At 44.7% G+C, this 8595-nt stretch overlaps 1 long non-coding RNA gene and 1 pseudogene across 1 annotated transcript; both read right to left on the bottom strand.

Annotated features, from left to right (window-relative positions):
• Nucleotides 1–4011: 4011 nt before the first annotated feature.
• LOC119298046 lies at nucleotides 4012–5019 on the bottom strand. The gene is made up of 3 exons (XR_005145794.1): nucleotides 4950–5019; nucleotides 4372–4864; nucleotides 4012–4039 (listed from the first exon to the last, which is right to left on the bottom strand). It is a non-coding gene; the product is annotated as an uncharacterized LOC119298046 (long non-coding RNA).
• Nucleotides 5020–6078: 1059 nt separating this feature from the next.
• LOC119300127 lies at nucleotides 6079–7604 on the bottom strand (annotated as a pseudogene).
• Nucleotides 7605–8595: the final 991 nt, after the last annotated feature.

The following is an 8595-nucleotide window of genomic DNA, read 5'->3' as shown; positions in this document are numbered from 1 at the left end:
TATGGCCGCACCGTTTCTCTCTTCCGCGCGGGCACGGCTCCGCTCCGTCGGTCGGATCACGTGCCCGTACGTCCCGCTCGCTCCGATCACGTATCGGCGTGAGAGCTCGTGCATGCATGATCGTACCGTATGCGCGGCCACCGGATCACGTGCATCCGCGTTCTAGAGTGACGAGCTTTGAAACCCAAGCGACATACTACTCCTGCCTAGTGAAACTCTGCGCCCGACGACCGCTAAAAACCAGCTTCACCATACTTAAGCCCACTCTACAATCCACATGCTCATATATGCCTTCATCATCTCGAGTATCGGCGGATGGCTTTTCGTGCATCACACTTCTCCGCATGGCACATCCCACCGTGAGATTGCTTGTTTATCGGCAGGGGGCGGTTTTCCGACAATCGGAGACACACCAGATCGTCCTCCTCGACAACGAGGGGTTTGTGGTGGACTCGTGGGTGTGTTGAGAGGGAGAAATTTTGGCTCCATGCACCATGGCGCAGTTTCCGTGTCACGTTGCACATCTATGTGAGCCATGTCGACACGAGCAAGGGCGGAGCCAGCCCTGCAGGTCGCCTTCATATACAGTAGCAGTCATATATAGTAAACTACTACAGTGTACAAAGGATATGGGCCTGTCTCCGCCACTGGGCACGAGGAGATCTACTCGATCTACGGGCATGGCGGAGGGTGAGCGAGTAAATGGAGCATCTACTTCCCACCCCCAGCCCCCCCGCGCGAGGTACGTCGTTTCAAGATAGCATTCATTCCGCGCGTCTAATCCCTTGCGTTCTCGGCGACACTCTTCCCCCCAAATTTGTGTGTTGAGTTCTCTGGCACCGGCGATGGTGGAGAACTGGAGATGGTTGTCAGCGACGAGAAGCTGGGGAGGTTCGTGGGAGGGGAGGTTTGTGCGTGCCGGCGGCCGTTCCAATCGTTCCTTGCTGTTGCACGGGACCAGATCCCTCCCCCTGGAACCATCCACCCTCACAATTCACGCGCGCGGCTTCATCTCCACCTCCACGGACGCCCTGCCACGCGCGCATCCCATTCCATTCGCTGTTGCTGCACACGACACGATCAGATCCATCCACCTAGAACGATCCATCGATCGACCTGGCGCTAAATCACGCGCGCATCATTCCATCCCGCCCCCCTCTCCCGCACCACCGGGCGCCAAATCAACCAGCAGTAAGGATGGTCCACTCAAACGGGATTTGAATAGACGAGACGATTTTCATGCAAATCGGATGAATTTCATTTAAACTGGACCGCATTCATTACATTTTCAACATATTCATTAAACAAAAGCGTCTGGACCCTGACCTAGTCTAAATCACCTCCGGCGCACATCCTCCAAGTTTTGTTGTCCTCCTCCGTGCCCATGCCCGCAGCCGTGAGCCCGAGAAGTGAAGTTGCGGTCACCAGCGAGGAAGAATAAGATATGGGACACCGACTGGCCCACATGGGACACGAGGCGCCGTTGTCTCCCATATTCTACTCTTCCTCGTTGGACTCCGCTGGCTGAACGTGGACGGACTGACATCATGGTCGTAGCAGCGCCAATAATGACACACACACACACACACACACTGCCGATGTTCCCGTCCTCGACCTCCAGCGCCATCTACACGTCAGGCGTCGCCGCACGAGCGTTGCACATGACCTCGTAGAGCGCTCTCTGCTCCTCGAGGAAGTTTGGGTTCTTCGCGGCCATGGCCGACACAACCTCCTCGCTCGCGAATTCATCATAGATCTGGCCCTCTGTCGACCAGTGATTCATGAGGGCAAAGGTTGTAGCGATGCTCCTCCTGTGACATGTTGTTTTCTGGCAAAAAAGAATATAACGTAGCCATCAATGTGATGGTTTTGTGCAATCTATAATACCTAAATAGTTCATCCTCACTATTGTATTTTTCTTGACATGTACACTATCCACCTCAGCAATGAGCCACATCAGCCATACTTTACCAACCTCATGAATTCATCGGATGGGCCACGTCAGCAATGTTTTTCTTAAATCCTTTATTTTTACTCTGATGGTGTATGAGTTGTTCTTCGGCTGGAGTGCTTCACCCCGACGTCTCCCCAATTATTACCCAACGATTATTTCCCACTATTCTCTTCAGCTACTACGCCAGCTTTTCATCTTCCCCACTAAATAAAGAGTAACGGATGGAGTTATCCTCCCTTTTTAAGCAAATGAGTATGTCCGTAGTTTCATGTCAGTTTATCGGGCGCTCAAGTGGATTTGCTTGGTAACCAAGTTCGCCCATAGCCCCATAGAAAAACAATTGAACGTTGCTATACACACGATGGATCCTAGCCGATTTACGCACGACGTTGTTAATCAAACCGTCGCTGGGAAGAAGCAAAGTACAGGACACCATCCGATGTCACATCGTGCAAGAATCGTCCACGCCGTGTCGTGCGCAAAGTAGTTTCGAAAACAATTTGCTGGTGCGACCAAGTTGAAGCCCCGCCGTCCCTTTACCACCACCGTCTTGGACAGGGTGAATTAAGAGGAGGAGTCGATCCGAAGCTCCCGAGCACCAGTGAAGGGCTTCATGACGCGGCGCATGTATGCGCTCGGTGATCAAAATTATGGTGCCACCTGCGGCGCATCCACCGTATGGATCGATGTAGCCCTTGCCGACGAGCAGGTAACTAATCACTTACATCGATCCCCGTTTATATCTCTCAAATTGACCTCGCCGTACTGTCGATTCTGCTTCATACACCATCAAGTTACAGTACGAGGCGACATTTCTTACTAATTATATTCACAGGAGAACGAATTTTCGTATTGTTTGCAATCCCCACTGATGCATGTTTATTGATTTGTTTTTCTGTTGTGCTATCTGCTTTGCTACATCAGTACAGGGCATAGATGGTTATGGCACTTGGACAGGTGGAGTTCTGAAATTTATTTGACATGCACAATATCATAACTTAATTATTCTTTTTACTCTAGATCAGATTGTCAAGCAGTTCAAGCAATCCTTGGACACTGCAGATTGTTTCTCTAGCTTTATGGGAGACCATACGAAATTCATGTTTACAATTCTTGGACACTGCAGATTGTTTCTCTAGCTTTGTGGGAGACCATACGAAATTCATGTTTTAATGTTTTAATGTTTACTTCAAAGCATATGTTGTATCACCATCAAGTCTCGGATTTACCCAGGTAAGTAAATAAATAATTATGCTTCAAGTCATGTACGCCTTCCTTGCAAAAAAAAAAAAATCGTGTAAACATTAAGTGTTGGCTGATGTTGTCATGAAAATAGTAGATACATGGATCATCATATTAACGTAAATACATATCTCAATGCATCATTTGCTGATTATAATTTCTAATTGTTACTTTGTTCTAAGTAAGAAATACAAAAGTGCATTAGTAAGAAATTTGTACAACAAAAACTACTTACAGCTATCTGTGGTTGTTATTAGAAGGGCAAAGGGAGCTACGCCTAACTCTGGCGGTCAGAAACATAGTCTAAGGGCCTGTTTGTATTCACTCCACTCCGTCAGATCCTTAGCTCCACTCCCAGCTCCTAGTTTGCTAGCTCCCCAGGTCAAATGAGGAGCAGACAACTTGTTCGGCAACTAACTCCACTCTGCACTCTGGATTACAGGCTCCCCACAACACATCAAGCTGGTTTGATACTGGTCAATACGGGGATCACTTGTTGTACCAATGTTAAAACACAGTGCAGACAAAATGCACAAATATGCTGAGTTTACTGAAAATAATGCTGAAATTTCACACATAATTTCTTTGTGCAAAAATTCACTTTATCGCACAAGAACGCTTCAGCATGAGTTTGCTGAAATTACATGATTTTAGCAACATAAACAAATAGGATTTTTTTCCTAAGATAAACACAAACAAAGGCAGCATAAACACATGTACTTTGTAGACATCACTCTAGTCCAGTGGAGGTCCTGCATTCAACACATGAAAACCTTTATGCAATGCTGGTGATTGCTTGAATAGAACCAAAAAACATATATACTCTGCTTCGGATGGTTTCACCTACAAAATTACGAAATTTGTTAATACGTACAAATACACATCAATTGTGAAAGAAGCAAAATCATGTTGTCATTGAACTAGCTAAGAACATCTTCTGGATTCTAGACTTATGCATCTTGCTACAAGGAAATAAATGACAAGTAATATTGTGACTAATATTTCAGCTACTAACAAAGGCAGTGAACAGTTTCGACATGTTTGGAGACAACATTCACTTGTTTAACTTTACGACCAGTCATCTATGAGAAAGCATGAATTTATCAAGCAAGGTAAAAACTAAATAACTGTAGCAAATAAAAACACATGAATGTGGTAGAAACTAGTATACTCACATTTATAGCAGAAGTGGAAGTCACCAACCAAGAGCAATATTAGTTGCTAGTCTATTACGGAACAGGTCCATGTCTTTATCACTAGCCTCCGAGGTTGACACATCTGATGCATTCGGAGGGATGGCATACCATTGATATCTTGAAGGGATAGTTGGGACATAGTTGGGATCTCTGTCGACTCGAAGAAAGTGAAGATCACCCTTATCATGATATCGAACGTAGTTGTGAAGGGTCATAGTGGCAGCCACTATCATCTTTTGAGTTTCAACTGAATAATTGGGCATCTTTAGTAGAATCTGCCACTTCATTTTCCACACACCAAATGCTCTCTCGATCACATTACGCTTGGATGAGTGTATCTTGTTAAATTTCTCCTTAGGTGTTCTTGGCGCCACACCTCGTTGAAAATCAGGCACGTGGTACCTTTCTCCCTTGTAAGGTGCGAGATATCCAGGTCTATTAGGATAGCCCGCGTCCACAAGATAGTACTTACCTACAAACAACAAGCAGATTGCATGTAAGGCCTATGATTTGTTTACAGAATTTAAATAAAAGAAATTATTATAGGAACTACTAACCCTTTGGAGGATGAGGGAAGGTATCTTTGTCAGCTTCAATTGCATGATACAAGACACTGGTATCATGCATAGAGCTGGGTTGACCAACTGAAGTGTACATGAAATGCATGTCAAAATCACATATTGCCAGAACATTCTGTGTTGTTGATCCTGACCTTCCAATGTATCTAACTTGGTCGCCAGCAGGAATGGTAGCTCTGACGTGAGTACCATCTAGTGCGCCGATGCAGTCCTTAAGATGTGGATAAGCCCTTCTATCCTTTTGAATCCTTGGGTGCACACTACTAAAGTTTGGGTCCTTAGGTTTCAGGTAATCTGCTGCCATCTTAACCACACAGAGTAAAACCTCATGAAACTTCCGGTGGACTGTATCTCCTGAGTGCTTGAAACGATTTTGTGTTCTCCTATTAGACTCGCAACCCCCTAATGTCCACGAGAACATTGCAAGCGCTTCATAACTGCTTACGAAACAGGTTGATTTGAAGCCATACTTTTTGACCAACAAGTCATGCAATTGAAAGAAGAGGCGTGCATTCATCCTCAACATGGTATATGTTTCTCCAGGTGTTGAGACCGTCTCCTGCAGCCATCCGAACCCACTGAGAATAGAATTCCTTGGGTCTGCCTTGATCAAATAGTTGTCACAGTACTTCCCTGCAAGTGTTGATGCACCGGCATAGATGTTGGACATTGATTGGACATGGTGGCATACCCTCTTCTTCCTTTCTTCATAACTATCACTATCATTGTCACTATCCGATGACATCTGCACATACACAAGTAACAACAATTAGTACTTAATTATCAACCAGATTAGTCATAGCAGAAAGATAAGTAAGAATCATATGTAACATTAAAGACAAGTCATATGGAACAACATTTATCATGTAACCATCAGCAAGATGAGTCATAGCAGCAATATAAGTAAGATTACAAGAAATATTACCAAGATTGAAGACACACGGCTGAAACAAGGTAAATGAAGACAAACAACTGAAAAAGGGAAGAATGGGACTAACATAATAATGTTACAACCCAAATATTCTTACAAGTAAACCAGAGTACATAACTAAGTTCAAACTTTAAATTAGTATTACATCCCAATAGGCAAAAACAACAGCAGTAGCATCTAATGCCCATACTTGTTGTTGTATTTCCTACGCAACCAATCTAAACGAGCAGCACTTTCAGTCATATGCAGGAACATCTCTCTCTGCTCTCGCTTCACAAATAGTTCACTAGCAATGAAATATTCATCACTGCCTACTATTGCACCACACTCAACAACCAGATCCATCACAAAAGTAATCGATGAACTCTCTTCTTTCTTCATGTATGACTCAAAGCTGGATTGGGTCCTCTCTGCTATATCTCCAACCCTGGTTATCTGTTCTTGTATAACAAGAGATCTCTTTGGCTTCTTGTTATTGCCATCCACATACCTGCCAAGTCTCTTCCCTTTTCCATCGGCATGTGACTCACCTGTTTGGGTCTCCTCCAGATCAACATCTTGTATGTCGTCCACATTGAAAACTGAAGTTGCACTGCTAGATTGGGGAATGGTGCCTGAAGCAGGATTCCAGTGATCTGTACCATCACTTGTGATGTCAGCAAACATGATAGATAAGTTATTCTCATTTCGAAGTCCGCGCTTTCGGAACTTGCCACAGCCAGGGATGTCCTAAAATACAACAAAACAAAGCTTAATTAGCATCACTACTCACGGAACAATTGCTTATATGATAAGAACAAATAGGAAAAGTCATGACTCACTATCTTTGCTTTCTTCCACCATTCATCATCTTGTTTGATGGTGTTTCTCTCATAGTCCCACCCACCACCAGTCTCCTTCAATTTGAGTTTTCTGAAATTGCTGTAATCAGTCTTCAACTTATCCCACTTGTTCTTTAGTTAGAGCCTGGTGTACTCCAGGCCTGTTCTGACTTTAAAATCCTTCGCAACTTCCTCATAAGCATTTTAAGTCAAGTGCTTGTCTGGCCTATTGCCAGCACGCACTTGTTGGACAAAGAGCTCGGTCAAGATCGTAGTGTTATCGTCACTCCAATCGGCAGACATTCTTCAAGAAAATTATACATTAATTGCAAGCATTACAATCTAACACATATAGATGAACAATCATCAATCATGCTCCTAGTTACATACCAGCAAAGACCATGGTTATAGGCAGAGAAGGGGTTCACTAACATATTTCAGTCCAAAGAATAATAATAGTTACAGGTTATAGGCAGAGAAGGGGTTCACTAGCTACTTCACTCCATCCATGTCAATCAGGGCAAATAAAAGAAACAAAGGCAATATTTGGTCATGGTCTAATTACATTCCAACGGCCAGGAGACAATTCAAGATGTATTTCTGCACTACTTTCCTACAACATCCATGGATTGAAAGGGAATTTAATCAACAAGACGTCACGTGGATCTCACTAGTCCTTGCTGGATTACTTTTTCTTACATTTGTAAATCACTAGTATATACTTTCTGTATCTACTTTACGGCATCCACTAGTCCTTTCTGTATCTACTTTCACAGCATCAACGACCAGGTGTACACTGTGTGTGGGAGTGATGTGCGTGTGTTTTATTTACAGGGTGTGTTATGTACTGAAGAGGCGATTGTGATATGCAGAAAAACGTCTGAATCTCAGTTTTTGTCTCGTTCTCTCCGTTCTTCATTCTCTACTATTTCTATGATTAATCCGTGAGACCCAAATCAGGGTCTCACACTACTTTGACTACTAATCCTTGCTGGGATTATTGACATGTAGAACTAATACTAACTGGAATCAAGAATCAGGAATCAAGAACGCCTAGAACTAATCAGCAATATCAATTAACAAGCTAGCTAGTTCACGCCCTCCATGTCAAGGCAAATTAAAGAAACAGAGGCAATACATATATGTTTACAACATCCATGATAATCATGCAGTGTGTATTTGTTATCTAGAAAAGGAAACTCTATCTGTCTCTATGCTCTCTGTCGCTCATCCCCTTTCTCTACCAACTCCCCTAATTCATCCCCTTCCTCTCAATTTCCTGAGATAATCCTTGCAGGAATTATAAACATGTAGTACTACTACTTACAGGAATCAAGAACCAGGAATCAAGAACACGTGGAACTATTCAAGAATATGAATCAAGAACAGTAGAGGAACAAGGGTGAAGAGGGGATATGGATCTCACCTTGCTGTATGTGACGTAGGCGTGGGTGCCGACCTTGCAAACGACGAATCCGAGCTGCTGGGGACGAGGACGAGGCCCTGGTGATCTCAGCCGCCAGAGGTCCACACAACCCGTATGCCCCCAAAGTTATCGCCGAACAGAAAGCTGCCTTGGATGAGGAGGGGGGCGAGGAGATGGCGAGGTTGCAGGGGTGAGAATTTGGCCGGGGATGACGAGGGGGGCGAGGAGATGGCGAGGTTGCAGTGGTGGCCGGGGAACTGCGGCGGCGGCGGCGCAACGCTAGGGTTCCATGGTCGGGGGAGGACCCTGGGATTCGCTCAGATTGGATCGAACCGGTAGGTTGGGGAGGGGGAAAGTGAGGGAGTCGTGGTGGGGAGCTCGGTTTCAGCGACTCCATGAAATTCAACTGCGAACCGCTCCGCTCCGCTCCGCTCCGCTCTTTCGACT

Source organism: Triticum dicoccoides, chromosome 5A, assembly GCF_002162155.2.
Source record: "Triticum dicoccoides isolate Atlit2015 ecotype Zavitan chromosome 5A, WEW_v2.0, whole genome shotgun sequence".
In the NCBI taxonomy this organism is placed as follows: domain Eukaryota; kingdom Viridiplantae; phylum Streptophyta; class Magnoliopsida; order Poales; family Poaceae; genus Triticum; species Triticum dicoccoides.
Note: the sequence above shows the minus strand (reverse complement) of the source record. Positions and strands in the feature narration are given on the sequence as shown.